We start from the raw sequence: 17,982 nt of genomic DNA on the forward strand, positions 1-17,982 counted from the left end.
TACATAGAGCTTAAGTCAGTTTATGATCATTTATAATGTTTTTCAGTAAAATAATGGCCATCCATCCACTTCCAAGAGCTGAGGAAATATTTCCCAGTGAAAGACTGAAGCTAAAGGAAGCTACAACTTGGCCTTGTCCAGATAAATGAAAATAAATTATTTTTTCTGCGCTATAATATAAACCCACTCTTGTGCCGTGTCTCAAGGAGCAAACCTGGGCATTATGTGGTATCATCATCTTAAATTTTGTTCCACCTGGTTTGGTCTTTTGGCTTTAGATTCCATGAAAAATGAAAAACCAACCACTTTGTTCTCTCAAACTAAATTGGCTTTCCAGACAGATTTTCTCAGCATTTGAGAATTACAGGTTAGGCACTACCACTAAAACCTACAGCCGTGTTTAATTTTTCATTTCTCCTTGTAAGTATCATTCCCCCCAGGTCTCAGTGTATATAAAAGGGGATAAATACTTTGTGAGAACGACTTCAAAGCTGCAGCTGAACAATGGCTCTGTCAATCCAGAGCACAGGCAGAGATCTCTGCTGTCACAGGGTTATTTAGCAGTGATTGTGCAATCCTTAAAGAAGGTTTGACACATGTACTGCTCTACAATAAAGAAAGCTGCTGATCTTGAAGATGTTCTCTGTCAGTAGCAAGTCTTGGTGAAAATGTCACTGCAAAGGACTCGGATTTGAATGATGAGGAGGTGAATTTAAGCAGGTGAGTGTGCTCATCTCCAAGGAAAGAGGAAAATGAGAGGCAGATAATTAAAAGTTTCAATTCTCTGCATCACCTCAAAGATAATGTAGTTAATATCATAATAGTTCAGTTTTTCTTCTACCATGGAAATGACAGTTTGTCTGGAGGATGATTCTTAGCATATAATTTCTCTTGTTTTCTAAATGGATTTATTTATAGAATAATTTCTTATTCTTAAGTTTAGCTTTTGCTGCAAAGAGCTCTTATTTCAAACACAAAAATCTGTGTCTATGGATGGAATTTCTGTTGCTTGTCAGACAGGGCAAAGTGACCCTCAGCAGCTTTGCTCAGAATCTGGCTTGTGCAGGAAACAGATATTTATTTATTTCCTTTGGGTTTTGGACAGAGTTTAAGAAACAAATTTATTGACGTTCTCCTTAATTTACATATTTTTATGGGAAATGGGAAAACTAACATTCATTAATGTAACAGCTGATTTTGTGATGCTAAAAGAGAAAAGCCATGAAAATGTGAGGATTTTGTTATCAAAACCAGAATTTCAGGAGCTATTAGCTGAAATTTTCCCTTCACCTATCATTTTGCTGAATTTCTCCAAATTACATTGACCTAGAATGAAAGAGCACCCAGGGAGTTACTGAGTACTCTTCAATCAGCTTTAAGGGTGCTGTGTAAATAACCAAATAACATAAACTGCAGCTCACCACACCTCACAACTGCCTGCCAAGGAATCCCCAAATCTTGATTAACTCAAAGAGAATTTTCCCAGAAGTTTTACTATATCTGCATAGCCAGGCATGGAAGGCTTATAGCCAAAAGCAAGATTTTTTTTTATTATTTTTTTTTAATTTTTATGTGCAGAAAAGAAAGCAGAATTAAGCTAGACTGGAATGAGGAATGATCACATAAAGAAACCATGAAAGTGGTTGTGTTAGAGGAAAATAATGCAAATGTAATGGAAATCTGGAAATGGTAGAATGCATCAGAAAAAGGCTAATTTGACTACCTGTCAGTCCCATTGCTAAAATCACAGGGAAGCATAAAACAGCATTTAGAAGATGTTTTAATGCTGACAGGTGTTGAAACAGCTGGGTACCAGCAGTGAAAGAGGCAGGCTGTGGTATGAGAGCAGCATCTGCAGTGAAGGACAGGGTCAAATTCCACGTGTAAAAGCCAAAACTGCTCTCACTGGTTGGGGTCTGGCTGAAATATTTACCTCCAATTCCAATTGTGTGTTTGGAGTGAGGGACAATGTGCAGGACTTCTACAGGTACAAAATTTGTGGTTGTCAGTCTATAACTGTGCCATCAGTCCTTGCTATGGCTATATGATAAAATAAAGGCCAAGCTGGGATGGCACAGGCTACTGAATGAGTCTGTGGATTATTTGAATATTAATGACCATGAGCAAGCAATGTTTTGTCTGCAAGAAGCCACGGATGTCAGATTTGTGCTGTGTGAGCAGTGTACATCACCCCCAGCACAGTATAAATCTCTTTAAAATGGGCAGACCAGCAGAAAATTAGTAATGTTGGTGGGTTTTGGGTTCTTTTTTTCAGCCTGTTACAATTGAAATACATCTAACTGCAGGGATATTTTTAGTTAATTTTCTGTATAGAACTTGTAGAAGGAGCTGCTGATTATTTGTAATCAGGAAATTTAGTTACTCTGCTAGATATAACATGATAAATGCATTTCAAGACCAACAAAAAAGAGTAGAGAAACCATTTTTGCCATTGTCTGCAACTAGATTGAATTTATTCTTTGAACAATGCAGATCTGAATCAGAATCAAATTACTTATCTCTGAAAAACATAGCTTACTTTGTAAAATTTCCTGAAGACAGCTGTACTTTTGAAGCAATTTTCCTTCTTATTCTTCAGCTTCAAGTGTTTTTGCAGGCTGAGGAAGAATTTCATTTCAAAGCTCAAACAAGCTGGCAAAAAATGTGTTTCAGTGAAAGAAAAAAGACTCCAAATCACAGACCTCAGGCTGTGGCCGTTTGTCTGCACTGGCAGAACTTGAAGGGTGCCAGCTCTTCCCTATCCCATTGACATTAAATTCCAGAGGAACTTGACGTAGATGTGGAAGCATCATCCTGGAAATAAGAGGTGGAAAACAGTGTTTGTTCCACTCTCATTGCTCCCAGGAAGAAAAAAAAACAGTTCAAGCTGGGTCACATTTCTCAGATACATTAACCTTTCTTTTTTTTTTTTTCTCTTATTTCTATTTTTTTTTTTCTTTAAGCATTTAAATCTCTCTACAGTTTCCGTCTTTTCTAGAATTAAAAAATGAAAGAAATCCAGCAGGCCCCATTTTAATTATAACCCAACAATTTATTAATAGAACAGTAATGAAGTTTCTGAAATTTGATTTCTTAATCAGGGACCATTGTTATTTTTGTGCCAGATTTGAGAGTTTAATTTTGGGTACTTCTTCCCAACCTCTGAAATTTTAATCAGAAGTTTCAAGTGTAGATGTCAAAGAGAAGTTAAAGGCCAAATTTAATAACATTTTCTACCTTGGGAAATTAAAAGAAGAACCTCACTCTGAAATCCATTATTAACAGTAGATCTTAATTAAACACAGTTATGGTTCTCAATATTTGACTGTGTGAAGAGATTGGTTTCAGTATTTTTCCTTTTTATGGGATTCAACAAGTCCAGAATATTCAATAGTTAGACTTTTAACTACGTGTAAATATGTTGTTTACTGCCATGTATTTGTAATTTTTAATTAGAGCAGTGTTGTTTTCTGGTTTCGTGGCTTATCATGGCAATATATTTTTATTACCTACTGTGCTCTTGGATTTTAAATTATTTATGTAAACATATTGTTTCAGTGTTTATTCTCAGTAAGCAATGTGACTCAGTGCTTCAGAAATATCTTCATAAGAAAAGTTTATTACAGCTCTAAAGCATATCTAATTCATTAAGTAGAATTAAAATGCGGCATTTGAAGCTGGAGAACTCAGAACCCAAACTGCACCGAGTTTTACAGGAACATGAAAGGCTGCAGAGATATCTGAAACTCTATATGTAGATAAGGTATATAATTGTATATAATATTTATATCAAGCTGCCCCACATAGTACAGGTGGCTCCTGGAAGCACAGGGACGCTCTTTCCAAGCCCTGCTAGTCTGGAAACAGGAGCAAACTCATTTATTATTGCCAGCATTTCCAAATAACAGCTACTGGTGTGTCTGGAAGGAGATAGACTCTGTTTCTCTTGATATAAATTGCATTTTTCTGTGCTGCAAATTAAGTGTTAATGAGGTTTCATGCTGGAGCATGAGAGCAGGGGAGGGAGGAGGCTGAACCCAAGTGAATTAAAAGTGACTGTGTTTGTTTGCCTTGAAGGAGGTTGTGGTGAGTCTCTTCTGCCAAATCTCCAGGGAAAGGACGAGAGGAAATGGCCTTCAGTTTCCCACAGGAGGTTCAGATTAGACACTGGAAAAAAAAAAAAAAATCAGTGCAAGAATAATCAGGTTTTAGAATAATCTGCTCAGGGAGATGGTGGGGACACAGATCTGGAAGTGTCAAGAGGATGTGGCGCTTGGAGATGTAATTTAGGAGCTGAATCTGGGTTGACTGTTGGATCTTGAGGATCTCTTGCAGCCCTGATGATGCTGTGCATGGTTTGTCTTTTCACCTCTGGATGATGGACTGGTCAATGTCTTTGGGAACAGGATTTTTGCTGCTGGGATGTGTTTTGCTTTAGATTAGATCATCCTGGCTTTGGGGTTGGTGTCTGTGGAGCTGGTGGAAATCAGTGGAAATGTTCCAACCTCTAATCAATGGCAGCCATCATCTTTGTCCAAAAAAAAGCCAATAAAATGAATGCCTAAAATTTTCTAAAATCGTGCTGAAACTACACTGAAATGGGATTCATAGCTCAGAGATTTTCTCCCAAATCTCAAATGCTTGAGAAAACTAAGGAGAATTCTCTGGAAAAAGTGAGTTTTATTTCTGTTCCTCTCCTTGGCTGTCAATCCCCACCCTTCCACACAGCGAATGCATAAGCCATGAATTGCAAAGACAATTCAAAAAGCCTTTTTCATGTCTCTTGCCAGGATTTTTTGAGAGAACCTGAACCCCCTGTGAGCAAGGATGAAGCTTCACATCACGATGCTCACAACCACTTAAGAGATCAATTTTGCATACTTTGTTGCACATCAAGCCTTTTTAAAGCACTTTTGTTGCTGGTGGAGGTCAATAAACTTGCTTTTTCGGGATACACTCCAATCACTTCCAGAAGTACTACATAATGAGAGAGGGATAGGAAGACTTAAAGAGTGAATGCTTAGGAAGCAACACACTTAGTCATGGTTAAATATGTCTCCTAGAGTCTGAAGGACTTGTCTTTGATTCCTAACAACAGGAGATTTGTTTTCCTTGTGCAGACAGAAGAATAGCTCCATTGTTACAAATGAATGGCTGAGCCATGCTCTCAGCATGCAGCACCAGAGTTTTTCACTGTAAGTTATACCCAGGAGCATCTCAAGTTGGCTCTGCAGTTTTATTGATGGCCTGCCTGAACCCAGCCACTGGGAATTTGTAGTGCATCTCTGGATCTGAAGCTGCTGTGTATTGAGCAGTGTACATTGTTTTTCTCTTCCTTTCTCTTTTTTTTGAGTTAGATGGAAAGGCAGGGAGAGACGGAATCTGCTCGAAGCAAAGAAAAGTTTTTTCACTTCTGTCTTTGTAAACTCTGAAACACAGAAATACCAGCTCTGGAGAGCTGTGGGTATTGGGGTATCTAGCAGAAAAGATTTAACCAACTCTGAAACAACAAACTTGGGCATTTCCCTGGTGGTATACAAACACCACTGGTAATTGCAGGTTCCCACTGGTCAACCACTGGCTCAAGGGTATTTTACACAGCAGTCTTTGCTGACATTGCTCCTTGAAGGTGTTAATACCATCTGATAATTATTACCCAGTGGGTAATTATTGTGATGTTTATATTTGACTATCATAGAATGAATATCTGAAGGAAAAAAAAAAACTGAAAAACTTTCATTGTTTATTTTTCTGTTTGTTTTGGTCAGCTTGCCTAAACTGACTTCTACTTTTCATTTACTGAGTAAAGTAAATGACCCCTATTTCCTCATGCAGCAAACTCTTCAGGCCTACAGCAGTAAGGGAAAAGCAAAATCGGTTCTGGAGTGGTGGTGTACCTCCTGTCATACCTAGAACCACACTGGTGTAACTCTGGAAGGGTGAAAATGGCTCAAGAGCCAAGTCAGCCCCATTTTCCCTGTGCAGAAGGTTGTTTGTAGCTGGCCAGAACTGTCTGGGTTGATCACCAAGGCTGGTGGAGGAAGCAGCTGGTTAAAACAGGAAAAAAATAAAAGGAAAATAAATAAAAATTCTCAGGTGGGAGCTACAGAGATGGGACAGACGAGAACAAATGACTGGAATTAAATCCCACTGCTGAGAGAATTGAAACATCTGCCAAAGCTGGGGTGCAGGGCCTGTAAAAGCTGTGGGCAGCACCTGATGCTGACCATTCAGGAGAGCCAGTTCCATCTCTGTCAGCTCCCACAGCAGAGCTGCAGAGTAACAGGATGTGCTTTCCCTGGGAGCTGGGAGCAGATGTTGATAGTCTGCCTCCCAAGCTCTGTCACTCAGCCCCTTGGTTCCTCACAGGCTTTTCCTGGCTGCTTTAATTTGCCACCAACCTGTCAGCACCTCCCTGCTTGCACTGGGAGCATCCCTGGATCACTGATTCCCCAGCTGCTGTCAGTGTCTCTCATCCTGAGGGACACCTCTAGGTCTCCCTGATGGGTTTTTTGCCCTCTTTTTACTGATATTCTCTGCCTCTGTGTTGGGACAGATGTTTGACCTCTTCTTCTTTCTGCATTTGCAAATCTTAATTTTCAGCTTTAATTTTCTTAAAATCCCAGCTCACCAGTTGGGGTTAAGCTTTGTTATACCAGTTTTTGCCTTGCTATCTTGGCTGGATTCTCGATTCTTCCTAGCACTTGCCAAGGTTTGAGGAAAGGTTAATGTACATAAACTGGTTGGTAAAGCATTATTTCCTTGTCCTCTCCTGGTAGAAAAGGAGGCAGAACAGGGGGGAAATTTTCACCCAGACTGAGTGAGGCTGTTCTGTAAAAGTGTCAAAAGTGTCCCTTTCCTAAGGGGGAAAAAAAAAAGCATCCCCTCTCTTCTTGATTGGTTTCTTAAATAGCAGAAGTGTCTGAATTAAATTATTAAAGGATACCCAAAGCAGGGGGCTCAGGAATTCTCAGTCCATGATTCATAGTTTTGCCCAGGGCCCAGGTACCTGAAGCTAGACTTCCTCACTCCTGACAACACTTGTCAGAAGATCCTGTTCTTAAAATTTTCCACTGCTCTACTCTGTTGGCATAAATCATACTTAATATGTTGATATTAAAGCTGTGGATGATAGCATTGAAAATCTGTGTTTCCATGAAATCAAATAAGCCACAGTCACCTATTTCAACTTGCCTTGATATTACCTTTAGAATCCCGAATTCTTGATTAATAAGGATGAATGTAGCATTTAAGGGGAGTTTAATTAGACCCTCTGTCTTTATCCTGCATAACAATATTATGCCACATTATGATTTCAACCGTGTCAGCACTCAGAATGAATGGCGGTGAACTGTGAAATTATAGGGCACATTTTTCATGTCACTGACTAAACAATATTGCAGATCTTCTTGAGAAATATAACAATAGGATCTATCAGTCACAAGTTATGCTTGCAGTAGAAGGCAGATCTAGACAATAACTCACTTTGTCATTACTGTTCTCTTCTAGTCTCAGAAAAGGCAGGATTTTGTCTCGGGAAGGAGTAAAGAGTATCTTGATTATAATAAGTTAGCTATCAAGTTTGAGGACACAGTGTGAGGAGCTGTGTTGATGGGGAAGGGGGTGGTATGAATTTCTCTTAATATTTTAAAGCTGTTGAATTTTGGAGTCTCACTCAGCTGGGTTTGATCGTGTGTGAACGGCTGTGTGTAGTTAGAGCTTTCAGTGGTGCTTTGACAGAAAGTTATTTGGGCTGGTTATGTGTGTGATTGGAGCTCCAGGGACCAGTGGTGTTTTACATGATGGCAAAAGCTACAAAAGCAAGCACTGAAACCAAAGTTTTCCAAGGAGATTGGTGCTGCCCCCAGCCTGAATCCTGCCATGAAGGGAAAGTGTCTAATTGAGCAATTCAGCACTTGTGTCCTTAAAGCAGGTACAGATCTTGTGTGGCACTGAGCAGGTGGTGTCTGGCACATTCTGGCCATATTTCATTAATTTACCATCTCCAGACTAAGGATAGAATAAATCATGGGCGCTCCCAATTCAGTGGCAAAATTCCTGCCAGGAATAGGTTTTCATCTGGGAGCAGGAGCTTTCCCAAAAGCAGAATTTCTGTCCTGTGTTTGCAGCCACTTCTTGGTGGCAAGGCAGCCCCAGCCCGTGCATTTCAAGGTACAAAAGCCCCATCTCCTCTCAGGCTCGCTGATAGTTATCCTTGGAGTGGAATTCGTGTTCAGTGAAGAAATTGTCAGAAGGTTTAAGCACTCATTTTTGCTAAATGGAGCTCTGCAGTGTTACTTTAATAGGAAAAACGCCTTGTAGAGTTCAGTTGGAATTTTTCTATTAACTTTGTAATAAGGATGCCAATTTCTGCAAAATAGTTTCTGAGTAAGAGTGAAATTATGCACTTTGTTAAGCAGCAGCAAGCCTGCAGATTCATTCTCAGTTCAAATGTGAATTACTAGGGACTGACTTCTTCCTAATTTTATGACCATTATACTCTAGGTAAATATGCCTACAGAGACATGCATGCCTGCTCTACATAGAGCCAGATAATTATTATCCATGGGATCCCTTGGGCAGCTCCTCTGGCTCGTGCTTAGCACCACATCACCTTGGAGATACCAACCCTTCTCATCCAGATTTCACTGAATACTCCAAACCCTGAAGAATTTTTACACAATTACCTGTTTTAATGGGTCTGGCAGAGTACTGTTTCCTCTCTCACATGGGAAATTTCCACAAGAATTCTTGCAGCCTGAGGCCCAGCTTCTCTGGAGATTCCTTGGTAGCATTTTGCACAAATGCAGCCCCAGCCTTCATCTGATAATGCTTCAGGACTAAAATTAGGAATTTTTCTATTAGGAGGAAACAAGGTGTGCAGATTCTGGCCCTGGAATCTTCTAAGTTATTAATCAGTGTTTAAAAAACATTTTAGCACAGAAAGAAAACAACACTGTCTCAGCTTTCTGCACATGTCCATGTCAAGGCTGTTAAGTCGGTTGATTCATGGAAACTGCTGCAGAGTTTAGGTTTTGAAGTGCCAGGAAAAAGAAAAAGAAGGAAAAGCCCCTAATGTCTTTAATCTTTGTATAACTGTGCTTTTGAACACATCCTTCTTTGTGCAGACAGGTGAGTCTTTTTATTACAGCTTCTGTCATTTCAGGGGGGGTAAAAAAACCAGATTATTTCAGTTTTACAGGTTTTGAGATTTCCAGTTTTTTGTCTGTCAAATTAAAATTCACCTCACAGTGATGCTCTGGACCTACATGGAAAGTGGTTGGCAAAACATTCAGATCCCAAAAGACAAGGGTGTGAGCAGTCTAACTCCTGGGCTTCCAACCCAGGGTTAAACAGCATGAAGTAACTAGGGCATAATAGAATCTTGGGAGATAAAATACATTAAATTCACAGAGCACTATATTTGTGTGCACTGAATGCAAAGGATGTCAAGCAGAAAATAAAACTATGTATGGCAAAATAGTGGAATACTTCTGGTAAAGTATTTATCTCATTGGTACCACCCTGCAGTCAGGCAAGGCCTGGATAAAAAGTTTATCAGCACTGTCAGGGAGGTAAATTAAGGTTAAACAAGCAACTCTGAATCTTCCATTTCCTCTTTTTTCAGTGCCTAAGCCCGCAACATCTAATGAAAGCTCTTTTTGTGTCATAAATGAATACTTCTTTAGAGCTTTCCCCTCTAACCTCTTCACATTTTCCATCACTGGCCAGCAGATTTCTGAAATGACACACATTTGTCATGTTGTTTAGTGCATGTCTGAAGGGGGCTTGGTTATTATGGTGATGAGCATGATATAAAAATTGTGCTGTGCATCGTAGATTTGTTGTAGGCAGCACATCAGAGCAAGCCCTCAGATGCACACAGGATGTGTACCCTGGCAAGAAAGCAGCTTTTTAACCTGCAGAGGGAAATTTCTGACTTCTTCAGCATAAACTCACCTTTTAGTATTTAAAGGATAATTTTTCTCTAAAGAATATACTTAAGTTTTTTATTTCCTTGGAAAACACAGGAGGATTTAATACATTGTATATTATATATTGTATATTATATATGGCAAGATACCTTGTGACTTCTTTTTTTTTTTCAAAATATCTGTCAGGATTTAATTTTGAGCATCCTCTATTAATATTTACTTGTGGAAGGACAGTTTTGTTTTGCAGTAACATCACTCAGACAAGGGATGTTACAATGAACATAACAAAGTGTGGAATCTGATTTTTAATGGCTTTGTTCAACAAGTGTTCAAGCAGTATTTTGTTTTCTAACATCCCTTGGAGGTTGGATGTTAGAGATTCCTACAGGCAGAAAGGTGGAGAGGTGGGGAAACCAGCACAGCAGCCTCTAACAAATGGAACAGCCTGCACTTGATGACTTTAGAAATAAAACACCAAAGACATGGTTATGCACAACCTGGAAACGTGATAAGGACCAGGTGGGTCAGAGCCAGCCTGAGAATCTGCTTCACTGAGGTTTGAGGAGGTGAATCACACTGACCTGCTCATTTTTCATGGTCATTAAATACAGCCAGTTAGGCAAACAAAAGAAACTGTCTGAAAATAAAGGAGGAGATGTGACATGATATCATGCATTGCTCCAACACTCAGGACAGAAAGAGGTCACGTATTTTTTGTATAGTTCAATGTAATCGGTCAAATAAAACTCAAATAGGAGATTGTCCATTATTACCAAAAGAATGAAAGAGAATTAATTTTCTTCTGTAAGAACTACACCCATGAAGAACATAGTGTATTTGTTCAGCTGGAAAAAAAACCCCAAAATCTTAATTTAAAAGTTATTATTAGCCAGGAATAAATGTGCTTTTTCTTCACATTATCAGGTGGTAATGTAATTTTTCCATGGATATTATGCACTCACATAATTAAACATGTTACTGAATTTCTCACCTACCCTTTCCTTTTCTTGTTATTGATGCTACAAGTTTGGAAAGGGTTTTTTCTTGATGGGTCTTAATTCCTCTGGGCTACATAACTACCCATCACCAGGAGAGTCTATTTTCCTACTATGAATTCAGTTCTTTCTAAACAAAGATAAATGAAGGAACTGAAAAGAAAAAGCATCAGTTTTTGCATTACTAATCACAAAGTGCCATATTTTATTTTAATATATTATCTCCTGCTCTTTCACTGTCCTGGAGAGTTCAGCTTTCATAATAATGCTTGGAGTTTAACTAGGCAGCAAGGACTCCTAACTAACAGCCCTAATTAACTCCTTGATTGCCATCAAACTGTGACAAAATCATTCTGCTTTGATTCTGTTTCACCCTGGAGTGCTTTGCCTGGCTCTGGGACTCCACTGTCTCCCTGAAGGAAACATCTCACAAGGCCACATGAAGAGCTGGAGCCAGGAGAAGCCTTTCAGTGCCAGTGTCCCAGCTGGAGTTAGGACAGGCTGGAGTCCCCATCCCTGCCCAAAGCCCTGTGGATGTGGCACTTGGGGACACGAGTTAGTGGTGGCCTTGGCAGTGGCTGGGCTTGATGATCTTAAATATCTTTTCCAATCTTAATAATTCCATGGCTCTTTGTGGCAGCAGGAACCTGAGTGTCCAGCACAGGGCTCTGTCCAGCTCCCTCCTTCAGGGACGCAGTGGGCACAGAGGGAGAGGCAGTGGCATTTTGTTGGCTCAGAGCTGGCATCCATGGCATCGTGGCTGGCTACAGATGTGTCCCTGGAACCTCCCAGCCTGCAGGAGCACAGAGCTGATGGGAACCTGTCCCTGTGTGCCTGGGCTGTGTCTCCAGGAGCTGGTGGCAGCCAGAGGCTGTGACAGCAGCCCTGCAGAGGCTGAGGGTGCTGCTGCAGCCCCCTGAGGGGTCACACAGCTCTGCCCACTGAGCAAATCCCCCCTCTGAGATGTCAGCTCTTTATTCAGCTGCTGTTGTGAACTGCAAGCACAAAATATCCTTCTGGGGCTCAGCTCTACACTCAGCAAAGACCACAATAATGGCTCAGGCAGTGCCCTAATGTGAGAAAAAACCCAAGACTTAAGCCAGGTTTTGCCTGGATCAGGTTCAGCTCAACTCCCAGGATCAGCGTTTTCCTTTTCCTTCAGTGAAGTCTGGATTCCAGCATGGATCTTTGCCACTCAAGATTATGCCTGTCAAATACACGAAAACACACTTTTAATCATGGGATTAGCAGCCAGTATCTCAGCAGAATGTGTGTCTGGGGGAGCCCTGCAGCAGCAGCAGGATCCTGGCTGTCCCATTGTGTTTAACCAGAGCTGGGCCAGTGCTGTGTGTTCACAGCCCAGGGAAGGAGCAGGGCTGGGCTGCTTTCCTGACTGCAACGTGCCAACAATCTCAGAGGCTTTCCTAAGTCAGCAGAACATTATTTCTCTCCCATCATCTCCCTGTTAGGCCTTGGGAATAGCTGAGTCTCAGAAATGAGCCCTGTGCAAGTTCAGCCAGCTCGGGAATGCCCCAGCTCTGTCAGCACAGGAAAATACTGCCACTGCTTTTCTGGCACTATCAGCTCCTTCACAGATTTTCTTTCTGAATTGCCATTTCTTGCTCAGCCAATTTATTGTGTGTTAGATTTTGTCCTGTTTTAGGCTCCCCTTTTTTTTTTTTTTTTTTTTGGAGGGGGGCTGGTGTTTGTTACTAGGCTAAGAAAATGCAAGTGAAAATATTCATGCTGGTTCATATTTCCTTTCAACCCAAGCCATTCTAGGATTTCCTCTAGCACTGTAGAAGTTAAAACTACTGCATGTAGTAAGGGATAGGATGGAGAAAAGTCTTTTTCTGGGAGTAGCCAGGATCCCACGTGTGTATGTTCAGACTGAGACACTGTTTGTGTCCCTTTTATTTGAGTCATTTGTGAACAGTTTTTCCTTCTCAAAGATCTGTCATTAACAGGACATTTTGTTAATTTTTAGTACCAAAGGAAGGAATTCTGCTAAATTTCCAGGAGTTAATTCCCAAAATGTCCCCCTTGATATTTCCTGGTCCTGGGAGAAAGGCCTGTGATAGTTCTAGACTTTATTATTCATTATTTTCACAGTGGCAGGGTGTTATTCCTCATCACTGGGATATGCAGTGTCCTCCAGGTTTATATTGGACTGGAATTCTTTAAAAAGTATGGATTAGAAAGGGCAACAAAAGAGGCAAGTGAGTGTGCAAGAGGCAGCTGAAGGTGCCCAGGGGTGTCTACTGCTCTCACTCTGCTCTGAGGCATCGCTGCCGTGAAGGCTTTGCACCAGCACAGACACAAACTGGGCTGAAATGGTTATTCAGCACTTTTGTTATCCTTCCCTCTCAGAGATTCACTTGCAGAAACAGATTCCCTTCCTGAAGAGATGGGTCCCAGGGTCAATAGTGGCTGGGGCTGGGATATGTTTGGATACTCATGCTCAGGATGTAAATCTCCCCTGCCCTGCTCTTTTGGGAGGTGTTCCCAGGCCAGGGTGTGGGAACTGTCCTGTGGGACTTTGGGATCAGCCAGGGCACAGCTGAGGCTTGCTGGCAGCTGCCAGAGCCATGCCTTGGCTGGGAGCAGCCACAGGCCAGCAGGAGCTCTATCGATCCAGGCAGAGAAAAACTTCACAGCCTGAGCCACTTCCCTCCTCCTTTCTGCCCATCCCTTAGGAAAAAATCTGGAGAAGCTGTAAAATGTCCGGGCTGTGTTCAATACTGGCAGTTCAGCGGTGAATCTGCTGGGCTCTTATAAAAATTTCCCAGTTTTTCAAGAGCTAGCAGGGCAGTTCTTGGACTGTGAGAGCAGCAATTGGATTTGCAGCGGGAGCAGCTGCCTTTGCTGGAAGCACAGGCACAAAGAACAGGCATGTGCAGAAACTTTGATAGAGTTTTGTTGCCAAAATCCTTCTCTGGGTAGTTTGTAAAAGACCCTGAAGCTCATCTGACGCTGATTAGCTTTTGAGGCACAATTGCTACAATGAGAAAACTTTTACTGATTTGCATGTGTTGACAATTATTCTAACAGTAGCAACCTGATTATACCAGTGTGTTAGTCCCAGATATGGTGTATTATTCCCTAGCTTTAGGAATAATTCTGATAGTTATGGCCTCTGGCTTCATTTAACCATAGCCCTAATCACTTCTGATTAAAACATACATAAATGAGTTTGTGGGGTTTTTATTTTATTTTTACACCTCAGCTTTTAGGGTTTTTTTTTTTTGCCCTGAAGGAAAGAAAAAGAGAAAATTAGGTTTCAGCATAGAGAAATGTTTGAAAGACTGTACAATAATAATAAAAACCATTTTTGTTTCCAGAATATTTTCTTTACCCACCTCATTAATACAGTTTTATTATTTTAATTGGATTAATTGCTGGAAGTTTTGAGTTTGGATTTATTATATTATTTGAGTTGCAATGACTCTCCTGTTACATTCTTCATGTTTACCAAGGGGTTTACTTCTCCACACAAATAACTAATTAGTCAACCAGTTTCTCATTTCTCAGTGGCGGGGGACTGAAAACTGAATTTCATCTAATTTTTCATTCTTTTTTGATGGTATCATTGGAGATGGAGGATTGTGATGAGAACCAGCCTGTTAAATCCCTGATGTGACAAGCAGAACAAAGCTGAGGACCCTTTTTGCTCACAGGGAGATGGGGTACACGTTTCTGTGAGTGCTCTGCAGCAAACCCTGCCTGCACTGAGGTCACACCCCAGGGCCCAGGAACCCCTGCCAGGGCTAAAATCTGAGATCAGGGCCAGGCTGGCACTGCATAAATCATCTGCAAGGTTCAATCTGGGTGTAAACTCCCAGGAATTTGAGGGACACTCTGGGATCACCCAGGAAAAAGCTGCTGCATGTGCCCCACGAGCAGAGTGATGGATTCAGGGTGTGTCTGGGTTTTCAGTGAAACTTGGGTTTCCAGTGACCAAAAATGCACAGCCACTTGTGGCACAACACTGATGGGAGGTTTTAGTTGTTTGGGTTTTTTTTAATTGTACTCTAAGTTGACATTTCCAGTCTGTGGAAATACTGTAAGGCCATAAATCTGTTCCATAAAGCTGAAAAATGGCTCTTGCATAAATCTTAAATCTTCAGTGAGTTTAAAATTGCATCTGACCTAACACCTTCCTTAACAGTGTTTCCAGAAAATGTGATTTATTTCAGGTTTTAGATTTTGTTAATGATATGTTTATTCTCATTGCTAATAGTATCGATTTCAGTTAAATTTGCTTTTTTTAAATTTTAAATCTCTTGTTTTTTTTAAAGAATCCAGCCAAAACAATTTGAGCATGTCCGAATCTCTGCAGGAGAGCACTGCAGGAGGTTTTTCACAGCCTACTGCTCATGTAGCATAGAGTCACACTTTTAGTGCATTTAAATCCAAATTCAAATCTGTTCATTTCATGTGATTTAATGGTTAAGAAGCCTGCCTTAGGCTTAGCTTGGTAGCTGGAGTGTGTAAATCAAAGATGGGCACTGGAAAGCACAGGCAGAGGAGAGTTTTTATTTTCCTTTCTGACTTTTTAACAGCATCCTTTGGGTTAACTCTGTGTTAATATAGCACGGTTACAAGGAATGTGTTTAGGCTCAGGTTTAGACACAGCGAGGTTTAAAACTCACAAAAGGTTTTGAAAACTATTAATGATGATCTCCAGGGGTTATTGTTATTGTTATTGCTGTTATTGTTTTCATTTCACATGGGATAGGAATTAGAGACCCAGCTATGCAAGGCTGGGGATGTACAGATATATAAATATATCTTTATATATATATATATATATATGGGTTTTGCCCTCCCCAAAGCTTACAACCCAGCCTGGGAGCAGGAATACCTTTGTTATCTCGTGGCCAAAAAGCAGAAAAATTTGTGTGTGTCCTCAGTAATGAGCGTGGAGAGTGGTTCAGCTGGAGAATTGCTGTGCTGCAATAAGGTTCCCTTTCTGCTCTTCCTGGTGCCATATGCTGCCGTAATTAGTGCAGGCAAAAGGTAATGAGAGCACAGTGGAGAAGAGGGAGCTCCGTGGGAAGCAGGTTGATCTCTCAAACTCTGCATTATGTCATCCCTGTATTGAGCACAATACAGTTTTGATCCAGATTTTTAATGTTGCACTTGTATTTTGGGAAGGTTTTTTTGTCTTTCTCTGAGAAGCGGCGCTGCTTCCCTGGGTGTGGATATTTGTGCTGTAATTGCTGCACCAGTCTCTCCCAAATACCTGTGAACCTTTTCCCAGGGCTAGTGGCTCATGATTTTTCAACCAGCCTGGATGTAATGCTGCTAACAAATTTTAAATTATTTCCATATATCTGCTACTCTATTTTAGTTGTGCACCAAGTGCAAATTCTGATTTCTGTTCTGCATCCATAACCTCTCTGTGTCTCCTTGGAGGTCTGTGCTTAAGGTGTGCACTCAAACATTGGAACAGACAATTTCCAGTCTAAGGGAGTTGTTTTTGCTGCTCTCTTTGCAATACCTGGCTCAGTACCAGGACACGAACCCAGTGCATGGAGGTCACAGTCAGAATATGTTGCACCCACTTTCCCTTCCCTCTTGGCACAGACCCTAGGGAACTGTGAGCTCTTGACACAGTTTACAATGTAAAAAATAAAAAAAAAAATCCACAATGAAATAAACTCCACGAGCAGCACTAAATTGCACTGCTGCAAAGCAGAATAAAACCAAACTAAAGAGTAATTGGCACAGCAGAGAGCACAGCTCTGTGTACACCTGATATATCACTGTGCTCAGGACTGAAGATACAGGATGTACATGTAGAAAAGCTCATGTTTAACCACCTAAAAAATGGTCTGATTTTAAAAGCTGCTGTGCTATCGACAGATCCCACCGAAGTCAAAAGTGGGAAGTGAATCTTTGCATTCAAAACTTCTGTTTTTATCACAGTTTTTTATGATGGCTCTATTCTAAACCTTTGCTAGCAGAACCCTCAAAAGATGGAACAAAGAACAATCATCTTAACTGTACTGCAATATGCTCTCACAATAAGTAAAAAATGTGGTGGGAAAGACAAAGTACTACTTTTACAATATCCTGTGCCAAATCACAGGTTATACAATCCAGGTTTTTATTTGCACAGCCAACAGTGCTTTGTAGAGCAATCAGGGAAGATAATACAATCCATTTTACATTCTCATTACTTCAGAAGTGTTGAATCTTCTGAAATGGTTTCGGGGTTAATTGAGAATTTGCAGTTTTACAATAGACTAGGAATTGTTTAGGCTGCCCTTGTTTCATATTTTTGTGCATACCTTTGTTGCAAAGTTATAAAAACAACAATAAAAGAAGAAACAAAGAAATGAAATGAAATAATGATCTGCATTGCTGCCATTGCAGGCACTCATTTTTGCAGGAGATAAAGCTGAGGTATTGATTAATGTTTAAATGGCTATTAAGAGGAGGGATGTGTTGGCTTGATGGAACATCTCCCTGCACACTAACAATTCCCTTTGATTCCTTTCCACATATTCCCCAGGGGATAATTTCTGCTCCTGGGGAAGCCAGTGGTGAAACTCTTGAGTTACTTTTCTGCCAGCATAAATAAGCCAACAATTTTCCCTATTTATCTCTTCTTCTGCATAAATTCCAAAAGCTTCTGGTTTCCAAGTCTGCTCTTTAACTTATTTTGACATCATAAGAGCTCATAAAGATGTGTAATTTTTCCTGGCTGTACATGCTGAAGTTTGGATGTTCCCTCTGGCTGCCTGAGCACCAGAATGTTCCTGTGCACCACAGTCAGGCTCAGCAGCCCCCGGGAAGTTTCATTTTTCAAGCCTGAAGCAAAGTTGTGGTAAAAAGCAGCAGCCGGGGCAGGGCTGTCTGTCAGCACTTTGTTAGAGGCTGGAATTTTATTTCATTCTACCTTTTTTTTTTTTTACTTCCCAAAAAAATGTGTTATTTTTGTTTATTCCCTCATACTTGCACTGATACTTTTTTTGTTTTTGCAACATTATCACACAGGATTTTCAGGTGAATTCACTTTCAGGTGAATGCCACTGAGAGGCAGT

At 40.7% G+C, this 17,982-nt stretch overlaps 1 protein-coding gene across 4 annotated transcripts in view; it reads left to right on the forward strand.

The window, feature by feature from the left end:
* The window catches only part of CDH13 (cadherin 13), a 426,188-nt gene that overhangs the window by 380,342 nt on the left and 27,864 nt on the right, over positions 1 to 17,982 (forward strand). The window lies entirely within an intron of this gene.

The sequence above is a fragment of the Cyanistes caeruleus genome, chromosome 12 (assembly GCF_971803275.1).
Source record: "Cyanistes caeruleus chromosome 12, bCyaCae1.hap1.1, whole genome shotgun sequence".
NCBI lineage: Eukaryota > Metazoa > Chordata > Aves > Passeriformes > Paridae > Cyanistes > Cyanistes caeruleus.